At 38.9% G+C, this 23,185-nt stretch overlaps 1 protein-coding gene across 8 annotated transcripts in view; it reads left to right on the forward strand.

The window, feature by feature from the left end:
* Positions 1-23,185, forward strand: part of SGCD (sarcoglycan delta) — a 306,709-nt gene that overhangs the window by 94,432 nt on the left and 189,092 nt on the right. For 3 of the 8 annotated variants that reach the window (XM_071759133.1, XM_071759132.1, XM_071759135.1), the window contains exon 2: positions 21,774-21,959. The exons of 1 other annotated variant lie outside the window; for it this stretch is intronic. The gene's annotated coding sequence lies outside the window, so the exon portion shown is untranslated. Of the gene's footprint in view, positions 1-2,764; positions 2,899-3,896; positions 4,037-21,773; positions 21,960-23,185 lie in introns of those variants that run through there. 4 more of the 8 variants (XR_011728933.1, XM_071759130.1, XM_071759134.1 and 1 more) reach the window with 3 other exon arrangements.

Raw genomic sequence — 23,185 nt, forward strand, 5'->3', positions numbered from 1 at the left:
ATGGCATGTTTAGATAACCCTCCTATTATTTTAGGACGTACAATACTTCAAAGAAAACTTATCCCAAGGTGTCCTTTAAACTTTTCTTTTTTTATTAGCCTCTGGATCACTCTTCTGTCTCATTCCTTTGATATGTTAATTCAGTCATTTTCCCTATCAAAGATTATTGCTCCTTTTTTTTTTTTTTTTTTAAATGCATTTTAGTTTTTTTGAGAGTTAGTGCTTATCACTTGTGTTTTACTATTTGAGAATTCCTGTGACAATTTTTCTTCTTCAAAATGAAAGTCTGTACTTTGCCGACTTATTTTGTATTTACTAGTACATTGCATTACTGGTTTTAACAATTCATCCATATTATTGTTTATTCTTCTAAAATAGCAGTACTGGTTTAACTGGTTTTAGTTTGAGCTGCATTGATTTTATAATGCTGTAGCATAATTAAGAAACATATATATATATATATATATATATATATATATATATATATATATATATATATATATATAAAACTCCTGGCTGAAAGTTTTTATTAGGCTCTCTTCTTTGCATGTTCTCATTAAATTTGAAACTTTACCCAAGATCAGTCAATTTCACCTGCAATTCATGAAAACTTTACTCTTGTGGGAAACATTCCTTGTTGGAATTCAGCCATGGTCCAAAATGAAGCCTCTGGCATTAGGTGCTTCTGTGTCTTGGTGAAACCTGTGAGATTTCAACAAAAAGTTGAACAGCATATGAGATCTGACTTGTTATTAATCAGCTATACAGCATATTATGAAGAATTTTACAACTCATTATTTAAGTTGTTTGAGTAATAACTTCAAATATCTATCTACTGTTGTCTCAAAAACTCTATGTCCAGCTCTGCCACCATGCACAGCCTGGATAATGTTGATTCTGCAGAGCTGGGCTTGACTCATACCAAATTGTAAAAATCTAATTCTTTACCCCTTTCTTACTCAGCATAAAGCTGATAAAACAGTTTTGTCGTTTTTGCTTCAAACTTACCAAAAGTCATACATTTAGCAGGAGCATGACCATATTTACTGTAGAGTTCAGCTTGCTCTTTCAGGTTGTTTTATCCTTCCCCTCATGGTAGTGCAGAAACCTGCTGGCAGTACAGCTGAAGATACAACAGCTCTGTTCCTTCCCAGCAGAAGGCAGTGGCCTTATAATTTCAGTGGTGCTGATGCACTGAAAAAAAAATCTGCACTGGGAAAGTGCAGATTTAGAAGCTCGTTGACCTGTGGCACTTGATGTCACTGCAGTGATCTCAGTGAGATGCTGCTATTAGGAGACTCAGTGTTCCTCTAGTCACAGCAGTTCCTGAAGGGTAACATAAAGGTTTTAAATCAGGTTTAGCAGGTACCAGTGCTGCTCTATCAGTCAGCATGGAGCCACCTCCCTTGGTTCTCTGCAGATTTGCTTTCACAGTATTGATGGGGTTTACCTTCCTCTGTATAATACTGATGTATGTAATGATATTTTTCAGCTTGTAAAAAGTGTACTGTGTCTTTGCCTCCGGGCACTTGAATAGCAATTAACAGTATCAGTGAGTAATGAGCTACAACTATATAGGTTGAAAGACAAAGTCCTTCCTCCCCTCTTCTGTGTCTGAAGAATATCAAATTCAAACTCAAAACCTCTTGGGTTACTGGGTTTTTTCCCCATTCTTGTGATTTCTGTTGGTGTAAGTGAATCCTGGTGTCTGGGGATTATAATTCTCATTCATAGAACTGGGTGTCTGTGGTCTCTTGGTGCTGAAATTCTCCTCTGAATATTTCTATATATCTGACTATGCATCAGAAGTCAAAGCTGAATAAGCCCTCAGCACTGGGATATCTCAGCCTTGCTAAACCACATTTTTGGGGGCTGGAGCTGGTATTCAAAGGTATAAGAAGTTTGCATCTGGAGATGTATTTTAAGTCTTGTCTCTGGCTGATTTTCCCTGACTCTATGAGCTCCCCTGTGCAGTTGCTGTGACAGGCAGGACAGAGATTTTGTAATCAGTCTCTTTCCATCATATGGTGTCCCCCCTGCATTTCATTGCCAGCTGTCTTCTGCTTTGCTTTTACCATGCTTCACACAGCATTAAACTGTATAGAAAAAGGCTAAATACTGTAGGCCAGATGCTGCTTTCCCTTTGCCTTTTATCAGCCTAGAGAGTAATTTCACTCCTGGGATGGCACTTTGCTCATGGTAACTGGTGCATGACTGCAGGAGACTCCTGTTCCTCCTCAGTCCTCCTCTGTTTGCAGAGGATTATTTCCATAGTGCACTGATTGTGTGAGACCACCACTCTTCCATTTTGGGGTGTGAGACCCCTTTTCCATTTTGGGGTGATTTTGTGCTTTTCATTCCAGCTGCAACACAAATGCAGATAGGACGTAGTAATTTTTTTATTTTTTATTTTTTAAAGAAATCCCTAAAATGGGAATGACAATTAGATCTTTTATCACCAGTATGTGATTTGACAGGATAGATATTTTCTAGATATTTGTCTAATAGAAGTGAAGTTTTCTGTGGTATCCACAACACCAGGAGGCATTGAGTGTGATCTCATCCTGCCTACTTTCCTTCTCCATTTCTGGTTGAGGGTGCTCTTTACTCTGCTTTTATCTTAAAAGGGAAGAATTTTCTGAACCTAAAATAAAGCAGCAGCCCCTGAAGGGACCTTAATACAGAGAGGTTACAACTCAGACAATAATTTGGGTCAATTTAAGTGACATGTGGGTGTGGGTTTAAAAAAATAGCTTTAACCTTTAGCTTACTGCTGGAACTGAAAATAGATACAGGGTTGGGCACAGTGGAAGAAATGTGTACCATTGCTGCCAGCATTACTTTGAATAAATAGATCACTCTTCAGGGCTGTCATGCCAGTACCTTGTCCAGCAAAAGGTAAATAACTCTTTTTTTTATTTTTTTTTTAATCAAGCAGTCAGGTCTAAAAGAAGCTCTTAGCTTTTTTTGATGCCTTTGCATTCACAAGCCTGTATTTCACTATTTGCTTCTATTAACTAGACAATAATACTCGCAGCTCACTGTGGTTATGTCATTACTTGTTTACACCTGTATGTAGACTTCCCTTAACCTGTTAAATCCTAAAGGCAAAAATCAGAGCATGTGTTGATCATTACTGAATGTTATTACTTTGGTTCAGCCAGGAACTCTGAACATTTTTTCCCCCCATTATTTGTGTTTCAAGAGCTAATGGAGCTCATGAAATTATTTGCTTAGTTCACAGGCCAAAAAAAAACAGAGGATGTGTTTTATCTTAGTACCAGTCATCTCTAGTCTGAGCTTTATCACTGGTGATACCTAAAGAGTAGATGGGGAGTACATATGAGCTGTTGTAGCTTGCATCAACAGGAGTAGAGTAGAATTACCAGCACAAGTCTTACACTAGCATACAAACACTTCTTTATGACTTGAAGCTCCTAACAATACAAAAATCTCATCCAGAGTATTGTAATGAGAAGTAGTTATGTATCAGCTACTTAGTTGTCCATGGGGAGATGATTTAAAGTAAAAATCTGTAGTTAATTGGAGGGAATGGAAGAGAAAGCTGTTCCTCTTCTTAGAGGAGTGAAAAATCTGGTAAAAAAGATAAATAAACCAGAAGAACCATAAAACACATGTAATTGAAACATTTTGTTAGGGCTTGGAAGTGTAGCTAAACCCAAACTTGGACATTCATGGTTGATCAGTGTTTCCCCTGCCCTGGTGCTCCAGGCTCCTGCCATGCAGCTGATGGACAGCTCGAGCAGATCTCAGAAACCCTGGGAGTCCGTGTCCAACCAGAGACATCCTGGAAATCTTCGATCACTGTACCAGGGCTGCTGAGCTTTGGCTCCGTGGCACTGAGCAGGAGAGCTGTGAGGAAAGCAGCACAAGCTGGGGCTTCAGGCTTGTTTCTTTGGAAGAGGGAAGTTATGACATGCTTGCCTCAAAAGCCTCAATTTCCTGGGGCTTCTTGTCTTTCTCTCCAAGCTTGCTTCGTGAGACCACTGCAGAAAACAGCCTGAGGAGTAGCTTGGTAACTGGGGTTTCCAGTTTATTTACTCCTCATGTACCAGGTGCTGCTTAGAGGCTGGAGGTCTGCTTGTGAGGAAGGGAGCTGCAAGTTTGGCCTTGTTTGTGCTGATGGGTTCTGTGATACAGCACTAAATAGTGTTGTAAATGTTCATTGCATCCTACAGCACTAACCCAGCCAAGAGGCTGAGTGTCCTCACTCCTCAAAGCTGGAGCTGACTGTTCTTAGCCAAGGCCAGCAGTATTGAGCAGCAGCCCACCCTTAGTAACAGTGAAGTTCAGCAGCTTAGGAATTGCCTGGTTAAACAAGATCCTTATTAAGAGCTACCAACTTAAGATTTTTTCAAGGCAGTAACATTTCTTGGAAGAGTACAGAGCTATTTTCAGCTGCTGATTTGCCCCTGTAGCATATATGTAGGCATGGCAAAAATGCAGATAATGTTTCATAGTAACCATCTCCTGGTGTGTAGTAATGGCAAAGAAAGAGTCATAACTTTGGCATGGGCTACAGTTTTAGTTACCATTTCCTTCAGCAGGTTGTTACTACTGGCTATACCTGCTGAGTAGCAGATGTGTAGCTATAAAGCATGCCAAGGACAAACAAATGCTTCTTCACCTTTTATACTTGCACAGGTAGTTAGCTACCCATTACACACAGGTCGCAGCCTTATGTTCTGTGAAATGTACCACAGTCGTGAGCCTATGTAACTGTGTCATACCATGACAGTGTGAAGCTCTGTGGGAAGATATTTTGGCATACATTTCCATAATAAAATACCTTAAATTTGCTATGCAAAACAGGTTGGAAGTGATTCACTAATGTGTGAGCAAATTTTGCAGGCAAACTCTTACAAGAGCAGCACGTTGATCGTGAATTTGAGATTTCACATTTTGTGGGTTTGGGAGGTGTGTGGAATTGCTGAGATTGGGCAACAAACTGCATCAAGGTGCCACCAGGGACAAAAACTCAAGAGCTGAAGTCTAAAGGATTGTGGACCTCACTTCACAGCAGTGAGACCATTCAGCATACAATGGTAAGGACTGAAAGGGAGATGCATGAGCAAGGTAGAAAAATTCTTCCTTTCCAGGTTATCTTCCAACTCTCTGGTGAGTCAGTGTGAGGAGGAAAATACCACACGTGGTTTAGATGTCCTATGAGTGTTTGCATGGATTTTTCAATCCCTTCCCTGAAGCATCTGTTTTTGCTACTGTCAGATTCAGGATTCTGGTCTAAACAGAGCACTTGTCTCATCTGCTGTGGCAGTTTCAAAATTCTAAATATCATATAGCATAATCTGTAAGGACACAGTGTTATCCCCTTCAAGGTGTTTATCTTCCATGCCCTGGGCATTTTTTTTGACTTTGTGTTGATCCCTTGGAGACTTCTTCACTGCAGTCAGTGGAGTATTCAGGGATCTATACAACTAAAGAATGCTGGCCACAGCAAGCTCTGGAGGTTGGTAAGTGTGCTACCTTCATATGTAATTCTTGTATTAAAAGTGGTTATGGTTGATGTTTTCTACTAAACACGTCCCTACAGATGTGCAAGCACATCTGTATATACAGCCTGTCATCTGTTTATATATATTTGAATTTGTATGTGCACCTGTGAATGGGCAGGTGGAGGGCTGCTCATCTGATATATGACATGAGCAGGTGTGACTTTTCAGTTATCTGTGGTGAATATAAATAAATGTGTCTGTATGTGTAGCTGTAATGAGAGAGCACAAATACCAGAAAGATGAATTTTGCAGTATGCACCTAGGGAGGAGTGCTGCATCCTCCAGCTTCAAAGGCTGTCCTGCCCAAACCATATGATGTACAGAAATCAGCAGCTGACTTTTCCTCCAGCACTCAGATTGGAATGGGAAGGGTGCATCCTGGGGGGGAGATGTTGGTTTTTCACGTAACAATTTCTATTAAGTAGGCACTTTCTCATTCATTCCTTTTGATCTTTTTACACATGCTAATTATGGATGCAGTCTTAACAAAGATGGTAAAGGCTCTCAGAGGAGGAGATGTTAAGAAAACTATGTTCATATTCATTAGATAGAAGGGGTTGTGACCAAGATGTACAAAATCCAAAAGGTATTGAAAAAAGAAGTGATACTATCAGAATATTCAAAAGAGAAACTGAAGACAGGGTAGGTGGAAGGCAGGTGGCATTTGGATTGAAATTGGTGGTGTGACACTTTTTACAAGTCTCACACCAGCTCTCTGTGAGGCAAACAACTTCTGTTGATCAGCAATCTATAAATCAATGCTTAGGACACAGATACATTGGGGACCAGGAGTACAGGGTAGGTCAGGTAGCTTCTTTTTGAAGTGAGCAGGCTGGGTTTGGGTGGAAGATAATGAGCTGAAAAAGGCAAGTGAGCTTTTGAGCTTCTTTGGAACGTAAGCTGGGATGCAAAATGTTGGGAGGAGGGGAAACCCCACACTTTGAGGATGCATTGTGCAAACTTGTTAACTAAAGCAGTGCTGTAAAGCTGAGGTATTTGGGGCTCTACTGCACAAAGATTATATGGTTTTAAAGAAGTGGAATAGCAAAGAAATGAGAGCTGTCATTAGTTCTTTCCTCTGTGTGCCCCTGTTTTCCACTGCCAGAACAGGGCCAGCCTCTTGGAAAGCACAACCAAATGAGTCCCATCTCTTAGCTTCTGTCTTCTGTATCCCTTTAGTGATGAGTTCAAGATTCTCAATGCCTGCTGAATACTGTTTTCTCCACAATGTGTTTGGCTTACCTCAAAGTAGGACAGGGGTAGACTGGTCATTGAAATCCAAGGATGATCTAGAAGATACTTTGTCCTGCCAGTTTATAACCTGTTTCTTTAACACCTTTCTTGGAGAATTAAAAAAAAAAAAAAAAATGGGGCACACTCAGTTTCTCAGTCAAACTGCACTAATGCATGTATATACTTTTTCATGTCTGCATAGATTCTGCTTCTCAAATTTTTTATTAAATTATCTCTATGTTCCCCCAGAATTATATTGAATATTTAAAGCCAAAGCTTTGCTAATCAGTGCAACTTACAGCATTTCAATCAGTTCAGCTAAACATGAAATAAATTGCTAGTTCCTGGCTCTGCTAGGTGACTACAGTCCAAGAGAAACCAGTCATTTTTAGACTATTTTGGTGGGAGATTGAAGTGATGATTTGAGAAAATGCATTTAACTAAGCTTAGAAGCTGGCTAGCTTCTACCATTGATTCTTGAGGTTCAGCCAAGAGTTAGCTATAAGGCTGGTGAAGCTGAAGAGTTCAGAATTCAGCAATGTGTGGGGGTAGGCTGTGTGTAGAGGCTGTGGGGGTTGTGTGTCTAGGAGACCTCTATCCTATCCTCTGATTGTTCACACAGTAATTGCCAAGAAATATGGATGTTGGATGTGTCCCTTCTAATTGCTGCCTATGGAGAGGTGGGATAAGGAGTGGAAAATTGAGGGAAATTTTTTTTCAGCCATTCCCGCTGTGGTATTTAATCCTGCTGTGCATCACTTCGTGGGAAGTCAGATGGTGGCATAGCAGGGTGTGCCATCTGTGATGGATCAGTGCACAGGAGAGGCATACTGGGGCTTCCAGAGCTCCTCTGTAACCTAAGTTTGTAGTCAAACCCCTCCTGTAATTAGTGTATCTGAACATTGTAGCACTCTTAATAAATATCATAAGGAACTCCTATGTCTACACCAGCAGCTTTTCACTAATATGAAACAGTATAAACCTGGAAAGCAAAAGGTAGATGGCTAAGAATATTGGTTTTGCAACATCAGGACCAAGAAGCAGAGTCTGTTATAGCTGTAAAGGGTTCTGAAATGACTTAGAGATGTATTGGAAGTAAGAGGAAGGCAAAAGTCCCACCAGGAAGAATGGGAACCAAGTAAATGGTCTAGACAAAGAAGACAGAAATACTAAATGCCATTATTTTGCTCTGCTCTTCACAGAAAGGTTAATAATTGTGTCAGAGCTGTAACAGTATTCCTGTAACAAAGGGTTGCAAACAAAGACAAGAACAAGATAAGGAGAATTTAGAAAAGTGTGATATATTTGGGTCAGCATGGCCCTCTGAAATGTGTACCCACTGAATTATTTACAATGACTCTCAGAAGCTTTTGTAAGATAGGACAATTGTCAGAAGCCCAGAGGAAGGCCAACACAGCACCTGTCATCACAGAGGATGTTGCAAAGGAAGCAGAGGTTGGTAAATAACCAAAAAGATACAGTGGAAATTATTGAAGTTGCACATACCTGCAAGCAGCAAATAACATGCTTTGTTAAGCCCAGACTGATCTAATTTCCTTTTCTGATTGGGTGACTATCCAAAAGAGAGGAAATTAGAAGCCCTTGGTTTTTAGGCAGGAGTTTGATGCACCATGGTCATGTATCTGAGAGACAACTGAGGTCAAACTTGCAGCTTTCAAGCTTTTTCATTAGTCAATCATAGAAGTTTTAGCAAAGGTGCACAGTCTCAGGTAACAAGGAATTCACTGTCCAGTAACTGCTAATGGCTACATAGCTGTTTTTAACAAATCTCAGAGCAGTTTATTAATTTTTAACTCAAATGTCCTTGGACATTTTGGCCATGGGATGTGAGAAGGATCTGCCCTAGGAATATTTGTTAGTTCCTTAGTGAACAGACCAGAAAGTACATTTCCCCATGTGGATGAGGTCCAGTGATTAAGAAAGAAAAACCAATTGCATGTATTCATCCAGGAATTGCATGTATCCAGGAATAAGGAATTCCTGGATAGGGACCATGGCTTCAGGAGGGCTCAGGGCACGTCACTGTGGACCCCCAACATGTTCCTCTGACATGGTGTTCATGAGAGATGTAGGCAACCCTAGAAGGAAACAACAAAACCAGCAGCAGTACTACTGGTGTCAGTCTGTGATTCACTGTATTCAGAAAATGCTTCAACTTTACTGAAGAAGGGAGGTAACCTGGGAAAGCTGGAAGGGACACTTCTTTTGGAGTAGCTGCTTAAAGCAGAGTTAAGACTTTGTGTTCCCAGGCTCAAAGGTGTCCATGCAGGTAGATAGTTGCTTTGATAATGGAACCAAAATTTCAAAATCTGCATGCACAACTGCATCATGTGAAGGGTTTTTGTGCACTCATAAAATACAGTTATGGTCCTGATTTAGGAAGATGCTGAAGCATCTGCTTAACTTTTTCTCTGGCAGGTTTTAAGCAGGTGCTAAATCTCTCCCCTCAATGAATTGCTTTTCTGAATCAAGACCCAGTCAAGCATATCCTTGTGTTAGAAAAAGGTATATGCAGTAGCATTAATTCTCTGAAGGGGGATGGGAATATGCATGAAGATTTTTTTAAATGTCTATTTTTGCAAATGCTTTCTCTTACTGGAGACTGCTGTGTACAGCAGTATATTCTTCTTTGTTCTCTCTCCACCCTGGTCCACTTTCCCTGGTCTCTTTCCTCTGAAAGGCTTTTGCCTTGGGCAATAGTCTCTACTGCAGCAGTGTTATCATATACAGAAAACTTATCTCCCATCATACAAAAATGTAATATATGGGCAGAGGATGTGAATCCAGCATTAATCCTTTAAAAATTTGCCTTTAAGATAATTCTTTTTAAACATTCATTGGGAATAAAGATTGCTGCATCTTATTTGAGCATTGGATTTATGCTCAGTAATAAATGTATCCATAGGGTGCTACATTGTTGTAATGATAGTGAATGATAGAAAAATTAGGAGAATTAATAATGACCCAGCTGGAATAATTTAGGACTGTGATAGCCAAACTCTAACCTAATGCTCAGTGTATTCACAGAACTATTTACAAAGCACATTAAACGTGAGAGTCTGAAGGGAATCTTCTACAGAAAACAAAGTGAAACCCTAATCATAAACAAATGCTATAGCATATAATTAAGAGGATTAAATGGCTTGAAATTGATGTCCAAGGCATTTTGATTGATTGTTGCTAAAAATACCACATGCTCGTTGTCTGTCATGCAGCATTATCCTCATTTACTGGGTCTGCCTCATGCTAACTCTTTATCTGTGAAGTTTGCTGCTTCATGCCAGACCTAATCTGGATCTTGCAGTCTGATGTGTTGGCTCTGGCTATTGCCAAACCATTAATACCTTAATAATAGTGAGTGAGAGCCCATGTTCAGCAAACACTGGGCTGAAACCAAAACAGTGCAAGCCTTCTGGAATTAATATTAAAATGAATTTCTTCTATAATAATTTGTTTATTTTTTTAAGGGTTTGGTTTTTAATTTGTAATAATTTTTTTTTTTAAAGAAACATATGTTACAGTTAATAAAGTTCTAGGAAAGTTTTCAAAAAGTTATAAAATTTCAATGAAGCATTATGCAGATGAGGGTTTTTTATTGACTTTAACTCATAACAGCTTTCTGAATAATTAATATTTCTAAGGCTTTGGCTATTGGTCTACTTATATTTTAGGTTTTTAAGTAACACATTTTTACAGGTAGAAAAATATCCTTTGATGCCCTATTTAGCAATTCCTTGCTATTATCTTATTGAACTGTGTTTTCTTGGGAGGAAGAAGCTGCAGATGTAATTCAGACTAGTCAAATATTTCTGAGAGAAAGCTTTAAAAGTGGCATCATTTTATCTCAGTGACTGTCGCCATGTGGATCGATTTCCAATTTATTCAAGATACCAGTTGAAAGTCCATGGAGAAGTGGGTTGCAAGAAGCTCCTAGACACATAATAACACAAAAGAAGACATATGTTTGCTTCCATGACCATTAAATGTGTGTAAATTTGATGTAGCCAGGAGGACGAAGTGGCACTAGGACAAACTCTGCAATGTTGATTTAAATGAAAAGATTGATGGGGAGTCTTGCAGTGATAACAGCAGCTTCCTGATGAGGTGCAAAGATGCAAAGTATGTTCTCTTGCAAGAGGATGAACAGAAATTCTGTGCAAATGGCCTTGTGGAAATCACATGGAGAACAAGGGAGGGCTGGGTGGGTAAGAGCCTTCACCCCATTGCATCTGGCTTGTAGGCATGGGTCTGCCTGCAGCAACCTGCCATGGACCTCCTGTGTCATTTTGGATGTATTTTGGAATAGGTTGAGTTTCAACCTGATTTGACACACTCACTTGAAAAATCCGAAATGTCTTCAACATCACAGGTTGGATTCTGGCTCTTGCCACTTCTGTGTCTCATTCCCATACATTGATGTTTTACTGAGCTGTGTTTATTTTGTATTAGTGGCACTGAGAGGTAGGATTGTGTCTGCTCTCTTGGTGTAAGGATCAATATCCTGCATAATTTTAGGAAAGGCAAATATTGGATGAACTTGTGGTCCTGGCTCAAGTCTGTTTTATTGTTATGGGAGCCAATGCATGGACAAAGAAAACTCAAATTACTCAAATTTTCAATTACAAGTTTATGTGTGGGTTGTTTTTTTTCCTTTATCAGTTTTATCATCAAAAAATCAACTTTATGTCCTACATCCAGCCTCTCAGGCAGTGTGAAATGTTGATAGTCTAAGCCAGATGATTTTTCTCTGAGACAGAGGTGTGCATGTTCCATCTCTCTGGCTTTGCTGCTCGACTGCAGACACCAGCAGAGGAGTTGCAGTCAAGATTAAGGGCAGTGAATTTTAAAACTGTGATTCTTACATAAGGTGAGAAGATGAATCTATTCACCTATTGCCTCTCATTCCTGAACACCTCTGTCATGCCTTTGCAATACAATTGCACCACAGTTGGAAGTGTAGGCTGGAATTTAGACCTAATGATCCTCTTTGAGAACACCTCCATAAATAAATATTCAGTGTACTGGTTGCAGTCTGTTAGCACTGTCTTGGGGTTGGCTCTTTTGTTGAGTTTATCTTGTACTCTTTGCACACCAGCTATTAGTAGGCCTCAATAAAAGAGACTTTCACAGAAGCATGAGCAAAATTGAAGATCTCAGCAGTTTGTTCTTCCTCCTGTTGATGGCCATAATGCTGCAGCTTTTTAGTAATGAAGTCACCCTCTGGGTAAGTCACATACTTAAGGCACATAAGGAGGAAGAGAAGGTATCTGTCTGCTTTGTGCTGGAGTTAAAAGACATTGCCAAATGGAATTAAATTTCCATCTAGACAGCAAGCAAAATTAGCCTTTCATCATACATTAACGTGACACTCAAAATGTTCTGTAAGCATTGGTAGCTTAATTATATTATTTTGAGGATGCATGTGTAAATAAATTTTGAAAATATTTCCATATCTTACATATGGAAATTAAGCTAAAATACTGGTGATGATGGAGACTTTGTCACTACTAAGTGCTGTTCCTTAACAGCCTTTCTATTCTGGCTGTGAGCTGGATTATTTTGAGCTCCTGTTTCCCTTTCCAGTTGATTTAACCCAGTGTAATCCTGCATTCAGTGAATGTTCAAATGTGACCAGGTGAGATGCAGTCTTCATAAATTATTACAGAGCAATGAAAGTCCATCATGCTTCCTGAAGTATTTGAGGTACAGACCAGTAAGGGAGCTTGCTCTGGGTTGTAAGTGGCATCTTTATCAAGATGAATAAATTATTTTGAAAATACTGTATGTAGCAGACTATAAATGAAAGAAATGTGTATCAGAGTAATCCATTAAGCACACACAACCTCCTGAAAGATACAGCAGTATAATTCCTGTGTAAGTCAGTTCATAAACTTATTTTTAATTTTTTGACAGACTTATTGAGCCAATTAGCTTGGTAATAAATGTGCATCTTAATGGACAAGTAAATAATTAATTTTATTGCCTTTGTAAATTTAGCTTTTCAGTTATAAATTAACATAACTAAAGGAGTAATGTTTCACTACGCATTTCACCAGCCAAATTTAAATCAAGCAATTAAACTGGAGGTTTGTCCACATCAAATTAGTTGTGTTGATAATGATAAAACCTTATCATAAATTTGTTTTTCATGGTTGGATTCATTACAAAACCAGGAAGGAAAATATTCTGCAGTAGTTGGAATCAAGTATATTATTTGAATAACCATTAATATATACTTTAACTACTTTTTGTTGTCCTTCCACACTGAAACAGAAAGAGGAAAGTGTTCTTCTCATCAGTCTCTGGTGCTGGGATAACTGTCTGTGTGTAATTGTAAAAATTAATGTGTAACTCTATGAAAGAGTTATTGCTGGGTAGTGGTTGTCACATCTCTTTGTGGGATTGATTGCAAAAACACAGTGTGGTATGGATCTGAAAAGGTAATTACTCTGTAGTCATTAACTTGAAAAACTCCAGATTGACTTGCACTAGCTGAGACTTTGATCATACATTTTTTCCTCTCCTACTTATTGCCTTATATATTCTGTGATGTGCATGTGCTGTCTCCCTACACTATTCTTCAAGCTTAGGGAGCAAAGCATGTGCAGTAACTTCAGGTTAGCTCAAAAATTCAGGAGCTTGCATCAAGATTTCTGAAGTTGCTTGTGAGAGACAGTTGAACAGTGTCTGAAACAATGTGTCCTCTGGAACTTAGAATATTCAGAGATATCAGACTCCATGCACCTGAGCTTCCTCTTTTTTTTTTTTTTTTTTTTTTTTTTTTTTTTTTTTTACAATTTGGCATTCAATTTTTGGAATTTGGAACAGAGAATTTTGGTTTCTCTGAATGCTTTCAGTATTTCAGTTGGTGACTTTTAAAAAATACTGCTTTTCATTAGAAATAAGAAAAATGCTGAGGAATTGATTCTTGTATGCACATCTAGACACTCACATGCACACATGGAAACTTCAAGTCTAAAAAATCAGCTCTTGCCAGAGAAGTCCTGAAAGCCAACACTGGAAACTCAGAGCTATTGATATTTCAAATCTTGCATCTTTCACAGATCATAATTTATCATGGACACAACAATCTGTCTATAGCTCTACAAATGTTTCTAAAAACAGCTTTTGCCAAACCTTTGTAGATTTGTGATGAGAAGAGTATCTTGATCCACAGGCTTGCCTACATTCAAACTTGCTCACAGACATTTCCACAAGCCCTGATTCCCTAATCATTTCATGTCCCAGAATTCCATGGACACATTTATCACTGGCAAAAGCCCACTAAAGTCAATGAAATTACACCAGAGATAAATTCAGGTCAATGAATTTTATTTCAGTGGTGTTCACAGTGTTTGCAGTGCTATGCGGATAGGTAGCTGCAGGCCTCTTTGCATTATCTAATTGCTTAAGGGTGAAACAAATTTACCCTTGAGATGAATTTGTGTTAATTAACTTAAATACACAGAGAACTGTGGCACAGTTTTGGCTATATTATTTGGGGGTTTAGGACTTTAAAAAGAGGCAAGGCACACTGAACTCCTGTGCATGATTTCTGTGTTACCATCTCTCCAAAGAGATTTCAATGGAACAGAATTCCTTGCTGGAATGATGAATTGTGGGTGGAAGAGAGGGGATCCAACCACCTGATGGCACAAGTAGTTCCCTGGTAATCACTGCTGACTCTGGATGTTAATGTGCACCTGTAGAAGAGGAAAATTTTTTACTGATAAGGCTGGTTTCTGTCTCAAACGTTGCCCTGTTAAAATTAGTTTTAATCTGTATTTCATTATTATACTTTGAACATGGATAGATTTAGATGGGGTTCAGGTTTTATGGTTTCTTTGCAGACAGTGGCTAGATCAGACTTTTCATCTCGTGCCAAGCTACACCTGGACTTGGTGACATATTTCTAACTGGGGTCTACTAGTCATGGATTTCAAATGGAGTCAGCAGTCTTAAGCTGTGTTGGAAGAAAAGAATTCAGTGTGTTTTGTAACAAGGTTATTGTAACTCACATTTGGTAGTCTACTTTTAGCTGCTTTGGTTTTCAGCACAAATTGGACGACTGCTTTGAGACTGCAAAGCACCTGATGAGACTGAAGGCTGTTCAGGTACTTGCTGTTCAGCCTGGCTCTGCCGTGCATCCTGCCAGGTGCTGCATTTCTGCTCTGTTTGTTAGGATTTACAGCATGCTGAGGAAATCAGCCCTCACTGACTGAAGCAGTGTGACACTGCCTTATTTTATGGGTGGATGAGAATGTTTCAGATTGGTGACTTGCTGGAAAAGTCCAGCTTATCTTCTGTATGTGAGAGCAAACAGCAGGAGGTATTTACATCAGTGAACTGAGGATCTTTCTGTGGGAGTCTGGGGCAGAGATGCCTTCTGTGTCAATACTGGATTGCTCACTGCTTTGCACTCATGATTGATGAATTTCTGTGATACTAAATGGTCTGGTTCAAAAACCATAGACTGGAGCAGTGTGTGTGCTTGGAAAGGGGAAAAAAGGGTTTGGATTTGCAATTGCAAATTAATTGGTGGCTGTGAACCAAAAGGCCAACTTCAGGGGCTTGCAAGAACTCCAGTTTCCTTATGGTCCTTTTAAACTTGCATTGACTTTATCCACACTACTGACATTTCTAGAAACCTCTGACATCCTCCTGCAGCCTCACATCTGCTCAGGCTTTTTGTTTCTCCAAGTGCACTCACCCAGCCCCTATATTTCTCATAAGCTGCTGCAGGCATCCATTTACCCTTCCATGCTTCCTGATGCTGTTCCAGCCCTCTTTGTCCCCTCTTCTATGTTCTCCTGGCTCTGTCCTTTTGTACCAGTGACTAAAATTAAAGCACTTAGAAGCCCTAGAAATTTACCAGCCTTTCTTGCTGGTTTGCAGCTCAAGTTGTTGTTTTGGTTTTTGTTTTTTTAACCATACCATCTACATAAGAAAAGCTGCATTTCAGAAATTAGACTAATGTTTTTCAAATGTCTGTTACATTTCTATACTTTTCAGGCTCATGTATCAGATCTGCCACTGTGTATTTTTTATGGTCTTGGCAGAATCTTACCTTTCCCCTGAGTACTAAGAGTGGAAAACTACAGCAGTGGGTGGGACTTCAGACTGACAGCACATTGTATGCCACAGATTTATTGGACAAAACTTTCCAAACTTTGGAAAGTGATTAGAAATGATTATTTTTGAGTATAACTAAACTTGGCTTAAAGCATGAAGGGAGAATAACATTTTAGAATCCCAGTAAATGCATCAGTTTGATACTATTTGCGTCTTTTAAAATCAAAATGTTGAGAATAACAATCTGAATTTCTAATGGAAAACGCTGCTCAGATTCTAGGTTGACACCTGAGTGACAGCCACATGTCCTCCAGGTGCCACAGAATCCAATATACTTTTATTTTCTCTAACATTTGGTATACCAGATTATCCAAATATGTTCCACAGAGATAAACAATAAAGTTACAGAGTCAAATAAAAGACTTTATAGATAAGCAACTTTTGCAAAGGATGAAAGGTTTGCTTAGCAATGACATTTTACAGGAGATGGAGACATGCATTTACTTATTCAGTACAGAAAACAAGTTAGAAATGGCAATAACACAAAGCAGGATTTTTCTGAAGAGTGACAGATTAGGGCAGCAAAGACAGTTGTTTCTTTATGACCAACCTTAATACAAGCCAGTAATAAATCTCACTGATTCCACTGAGAGCAGATTGGGAAAAGCAGGTTGGGAAAGTCCTTGAACTAAACTAAAATAACGTAAAAGGCCAAAGGAGGAAAGTGCAAGAATGTCTGCCGGAGGTAGAAAAGTCAGTTTTGGGGGGAAAATAAAAATGCTCTGAGTTCAAATAAGATAAAAGTTAATAATGGTCAAGCTAAGACCTTTGATACAGAGAAAAAGAAGTACAATATGTTATTAGAAAGCTTATGCATTCATGTCCTGACCCTGTAATATGATCCACTTGCATCTTATCAGTTGTGGTGAAGAGATGCAAAGATGTTTGAACCAGTTAGTAATGAACAGTGTTCTTCATCCTGAAATGTACCTAAATTACAGGATATAGAAAATATATCACAGAAGAGTCTCAGTGCACTAACTTTGAATCTGCAGAATTTTATATTGGAATGGATCAAAAAATAATGTTTTTCTCCAGGTAAAATAAACCATTGTTCTTTCTAGCATATATTGACAAATTTTAAGGCTCACAGTTTAACTGAAATAATGAGTGACATGATTGTTTTCTAGTTATATTCCCATTTTAAGTTAGAGTAAGAGGAAATCCAGTTAGATACTGTCATATTTGCACTCGATGTCTCACACAGCTACATCTGATGTAAACCTGTTAGCTCTTGATGGAAGAGCTGGTTTTATTTCATTACTGAAATATTTTGAATCTCTGACCAGTTAAGTGCAAGGTACTTGACACTCATTCTGTCCTAAATCCAGAAAATAGGTTTAATGTTGTTTTTTCCAAAAATGTGCTTTCAACCCTTTGAAGGTATTATTTTAAGGCACTTTATGCCTCACTATAACCTTATCATTGCTTACAATTGAATTTACAGGTGAAACAATAATCTCATAGAAGAACATGAGTATGAGGGCAGATATAAATATCTAAATCTAAGGAGCCCAAAGGATCTTATTTTACAGTCTATTCAGATTGTAGTAGTCATAGGAGTAATAATAATAAAAAAACTTTATAGTATAATGCAGTGTTAACAGTTAGACACTAGCCTGAAACTTAATACTTTTGAACTTGAGAAGCAGCCTTCATTAATGTAAGTGCCTTCCATCAGAATGCATGTTTTATTTTACACTGGGAGTTTTTCCTCCAAAGTTTTCTGATTCCCCTTTCAAAAATTATTTCTTCTTTTGCAGCAAAAGCAAGATCTGTGCAGTGTCTTAGTATTTACTAACCCAGCAAGATATTGATCATACTTTTGAACCTCATAATGTAACATTAATATTATTATGATGGGAATCAATCATACAACAAGCATAGTTAAGCACTACTCTTACTACTTTTTTTCTTAGGTACCCTTAGTTTGCACTTGGAGGACAAAAAACAATGCTGATGTTCAGCAACATGACTGTTCCATTATATTCATCTCAATCAATATGTTCCTCATTTTATTATTGTCAGCATTCTTGAATTGAGTTAATTTCTCGAGGAACTCCTTCACACTGCTGGCTTCAAACACATTTCTTACTAGTGAACATTATCACTTGAATTGCAGTTTTGCTGTTTCACTCTTTGTTTTGCTGGGAGGGAAGGAGAAAAGCCTCATAACAGATGAGTGCTGGGAGTGCTGGTGACTACTGTTTTATTTATGTTTTGTACAGAGCCATTGTGAATGACAAACTATGTCTGGGACACAGTCGTGGACAACGCTTTAAGTGTTATAGCTGGGAAGGTGCCAAGGTTGCATTGCTACCAATTTTTTTTTTCCATGAGCCCTCTGGAAGGAGGGACTCAAAGCCTCTTCTTCACCCATGTCACCTTTACACTAAATTAATGCAAAATCATTTCCAAAGATGGAGCTGACAGGATGAGTTGTTGGTCCTTACACTTCTTTGATGAAGCAGGAGCAGAAGAACAAATCCCATAAAATGCAGAGGCTGGCTTCTCTTTGGATTTGAGCTATGAGGAGTCAGAAAAATCCTTTAAGAAAATTGAGTACCTTTGCTTTTGGCTGAAGCTGGAGTGGTGGGATTGCATTAAGCCACGCTGTCCTAAAACTCAATAGAAAACAGTGAGCTTGATCCTGAGGATATGGCAACATGCAGCAGCTCTTGCCTACTCAGCTGTATGCAGACTAATGTCCAAGGCTGCAATTAGGAGATAAACCTGCTAATGAATTGGTATCATCCCCTGCTGTACTCAGAGGCTGCTGTGGGACCTTTTTTCCCTGCATTTACAGAGGAGGTTGACCTTGTTAAATAATTTGCGATAAAAATGTGTTTTCCCTTGACTATTTCACAGCCCTTCTTCTCGTTCTACCAGCAGAGCTCCTCTGTATAAGTCAAACATGTTTACCCAAGTTCAGTTACACAGAAAGAGGGAAATTGTGAGACTGTGTATGGACATCTTACATATAGCTGAATGTGTTGTACATATCTGCATGTTGGTCAAACCAACAGTAAAAATTGAAACAAGGAGATACGGTTTCAATTATTTTTAAGTCATCAGACTCTTTACATATTTCCTAATTACTATGCCTGACTAATTTCTTCAGCTGCAGTTGGCTATGTTGTAATTAGTTTTTGATGAGACAAACTCATAGTGATTTGAATATCTACTATACCATAATATTTACCTGCTAATATGTCATTCAGCTTCTAGATAGTTCTTTTTGCCCTAACTCAAGTTGCAAAAGCTCACCAATATTGTCATATCTAGCCACAAGGCCCAAACTGCACCTTAATCTGTAAGACACCCAAGTACAAGGATGACCATGCTGGGTCAGGTAAGGGTTCAGTGAGCTCCTCACCTTCCTCTGATATTGATAGATGATGACTAAAAAAAAGTGTGAGAACAGGACAAAGGTATAGGAAGGCTTCCTGTGAGAGAGTCACCCAGCTTTCATTGATTTGTGGTCTGGGAATATTTCAAGATGAAGTGTTCTCTTCAAATTTAATATTGTATCTGATTTGTTACATCTAAAGTGTATAGTTATTTTATGTAATTCGTGCTTTCTATCAGTAAAGAACTGAGACTCCTCCAAGGGAAATACTATATTTTTAGTGAAAAAGTATCTCCTCTGCCTTTTGTGATTAATGAGAACATCTATATACCTGCTTTTGTGACTTGAAGACTGATCTGATACCACTTAACCATGTTAATTTAGGGATGCAGCTGAATATTTAATTGAGGGTTGGATAATGAAACTAATTTGTAGTTTGTCAGCAGTTACCTCCATGCATATGATCAAAGGAGGATGGATCAGGCAGCTTCTCAGCAGCAACATTTTCCAGCTCACTGCTGCTGTGGTCTCATTCTCATAATGGTAGTGGTTAGGAATGCAGGAACCTTTTGGGTTTTTTTGTCTTTGCCAAGAGGTGGAAGCACATGACTGTACTGTAATTAGGATCCACCCAGAAGTGCAGGAATTAAGACAGTCCAGAAATTTGGAAAGTTCAGAAACTGTACATGCATGTATAGCAGCATATTAAGGCAATTTATCAACACTTTTACTTCCAGTTAATATTAGCAAGCTGTACCAAATAGGAGCTTTCAAAAAGACATCTTTTCCAACCTGAAACCAGGCTCCTGGACTCAGCTTGCAATGATGATTTTGTCCTATTGTTATTAATTCTGCTTCTCAACTCAGCTGATGCAAGAGTTAATGCACAAAAATGGAGCACTGATTTTCTTTGTGACTATTTTGTGTTATAATTTATGAGCAAAAATGAAAAAGTAATTGTAACTGTGGTCTCCAGGGAGAGAAATCACTTAAAAGCAGTAGAATTAGGTCTTGCTGCTACTGATAGAACAAACTACTTGCAGCATCAGCCACTTCTGTATCCATAAGTCATTCAGCAGCCATTTCAGTTGGCAGTCTGATTTTTCTTAGTTAGCCTGGAAGAGGACAGGAACTGTGAAGGTTCCCTTTTGCTCTTCATGTCTGAGTTCAAGAGAGGCTGGAGGTCTGAAAACGGGCACCAAGAAGTGCTGGGCTGGGCTCTGCTGTCCTGACTCCTGTGCTTGGCATCCCACAAACTGTTCCACTTGTAAAGACTTTAGGTGTGACTTGGCTTGCTATGTGGGCTTTTTGGTAAAGGTAAGTATTAAAAAGACCCAACACAAATAGTATGATGCTAACTTTCAATATGGACAGATTTGCACACAGATTACTGGTTGCAAGCCCAAACACTCATATGAGTTTTCTACACAGCTGTAATCTGCTCATGAGTTCAGGATTTTTTTGTGAAGATGTAATGGGATTTTATGGTATTTTGAGCTGCTACAGGCTTTTTCCTGGGTAGAAGACCTCTAAGGAATACAGACAATACATGTCTGTATTGGCTTGTTTTCTTTTTTTATTTTTTTCTTTTTGCATTTCTAGGCAACATTGGAATATGTTTGTGTCTGCTGTGTTGACTCAATATTAGAAATATGTCTATGAGTCTGGTTTAAGAGCACAAAGCACACAGCATGTATGTATCTGACCTAGGGAGATCAGATCCTGCACTGCATGGCACTGTACTTGTCTGCTTTGTGCTGCTCTACCTGCTCTCATTTCACAGGCTGTGTTGTCCAAATGTGGGAAGGATGGTCCTTTAACTGTTTTCTCATATTCTAGGGGTTAGGAATGGTTAATGCAATGACAGGGATGGGTGTTTGGACTTCTCAGTGCTTCTCTAAGTTTTTGCTCAGTGTCAGAAACACCAGCAGTGATATTGAGCTGGAAACCATAGCAATGCCAAGCCCTCAGTCTCTCAGAAAACCTCAGACTATTTACCTGTCTCTAACAATTGCTCAGGAAGCCATTGCTGTGTGTTGGGCTGATGGGCATTGCTTCCTATCAGCTGTAAGGTCATAACAAGCTTTGGATTCCTTGAATCAGAGCCATTTCAGCAGTGCAAAAGTATTAAGACTGAGCCTACATCTCTTCTGCTTTTAATATAGAAGTCCTGTTATTCTGAAGAAATGCTGTAATGACTTAAAATAATTCTTATTATGGTATCAGACTGGAACAAAAACCAGGTGGGCTGGCATTCATTTCCTGGTGTAGGGACATGATTAAAGTACTGTAAAATGAGTAGTTTTGCACCACAGTTCTTGAATTCAAAGCTTGCCCTCCAAAGGTGCCACACATGATGGATTGTCGTAGACTCTTCGTCCTGCCTTGACATTTCATTCCTGTCCAGTGTTGTCTTAGGCTCTGCTCTGAATCTGCCAAACAGCTGACCCTATAATTTAATGCTACACCTTCTTCTTTTTCTTATCTTTTGTTTCTCTGAACAGCATCTTTTGCAGCCGAGGCTCTGAAGTACTGAAGAACACTGCCTCTTCCTCAGGGACACAGATAAGGGGGAGCTGGAGCCTCTGGGGAGCTCAGAAAGGATTTGTGGCTGGCTGTTGCCTGAGGAACTTACCTTCACACCAATGTTGCTCTGAAAGGAGTTGTGTTCAACACTCGGGCTTGGTAAGGTATGCAGTTTTCCTCTTGTTTTTAATCTTGGTTTATTTTTCTGAATATCTAAATATGGAGAAAATAGAAAAAAAATAGCAGCCTTCCTGTTTGTTTTGCTGCCTCTGTAAATAACCTTTGCTCGTGCTAAGCAGCATTCATCAAGAGTGAAGTGTTTTTAAAGTCTTGGACTTGAGGGGGTGCTTGTTTATATCAAATGCTTTATTGAACAAAATGCTCACTGGTGGCTGTGTTTTGCTCTTGTTGGTTTATGTTTGGTGATAGGCATCCACATTTTGAAAACCTCACTTGTGTTTCACTGATGTCTTCAGTTCGGAGGGGCAGAGATGAAAAAAAACAAAAAAAACCATACTGAAGTAGCCAGTTTGTAACACAGCCCTGTGTTTTCCTTTGTGCTTTGCAGAGTCTCATTGTTTGCCAAGGACAGAAGTAATACCAATTTCTTGCATAATTGTATATGTCCCTTTGTTTTGTAGCATGGAGGTTCTCATATCCCCATAAATATTCCCTTGGTAATGCTGTAACTGTAGGACAACAACATGCAATGTATCTTTTAACAAGAAATTGAGTGCCAGGACATGAGGAATATACCCTGAACAAAGAGTGTGCTATAGAACCATTTAGAGCACTATAACCTCTGATTCTATGACTTCTTTTATCTAGGCCACGTTGTTTCTATGAAAGCAAAGTTTGCTGGTTAAAACCTCCCAGATTTCAAGTATTCTTTCCCACATGCCAGTAGATTGGTATCAGATGATGCCGTCCTTTTTCATTTGACACATGGGTATTGACTTCTCCTGTATGTCTGAACCAGAAGTATGGTCTTGTTGAGAAAACTACAGCAGCAATATAACACCTATTCTTAGTGTTAGTGGAGGAGGGGGAAAAAAAAAAAAAGTAAAAAAATGTCAGGACTTTCTTAAAAATCTCTAAGAAAATATGGGGCATCCAGGTGAGTGTGTATAACTAATTTTTCTGACTTTGATATGGTTACACCAGTAGTGTTATCTCTGGAAATTGTAGGCTTACACTCAGGTTTCAGCAGAGCTCTACTGGTCTGGAGAGTCCCTGGAACTGCAGAAAAGATTTTTGGGAATTACTTAAACTTTTAAGTGTGGGGGGTAAAGAAAGGTCTGTTCTGGCAATGGCATATGCTGTTAATTTGTACAGGCATTTCAAGAAAACAGCCCCGATGTCAGAGAGAAGTTCTTGCTGCATTTGTCTG

This window comes from Heliangelus exortis, chromosome 15, assembly GCF_036169615.1.
Source record: "Heliangelus exortis chromosome 15, bHelExo1.hap1, whole genome shotgun sequence".
In the NCBI taxonomy this organism is placed as follows: domain Eukaryota; kingdom Metazoa; phylum Chordata; class Aves; order Apodiformes; family Trochilidae; genus Heliangelus; species Heliangelus exortis.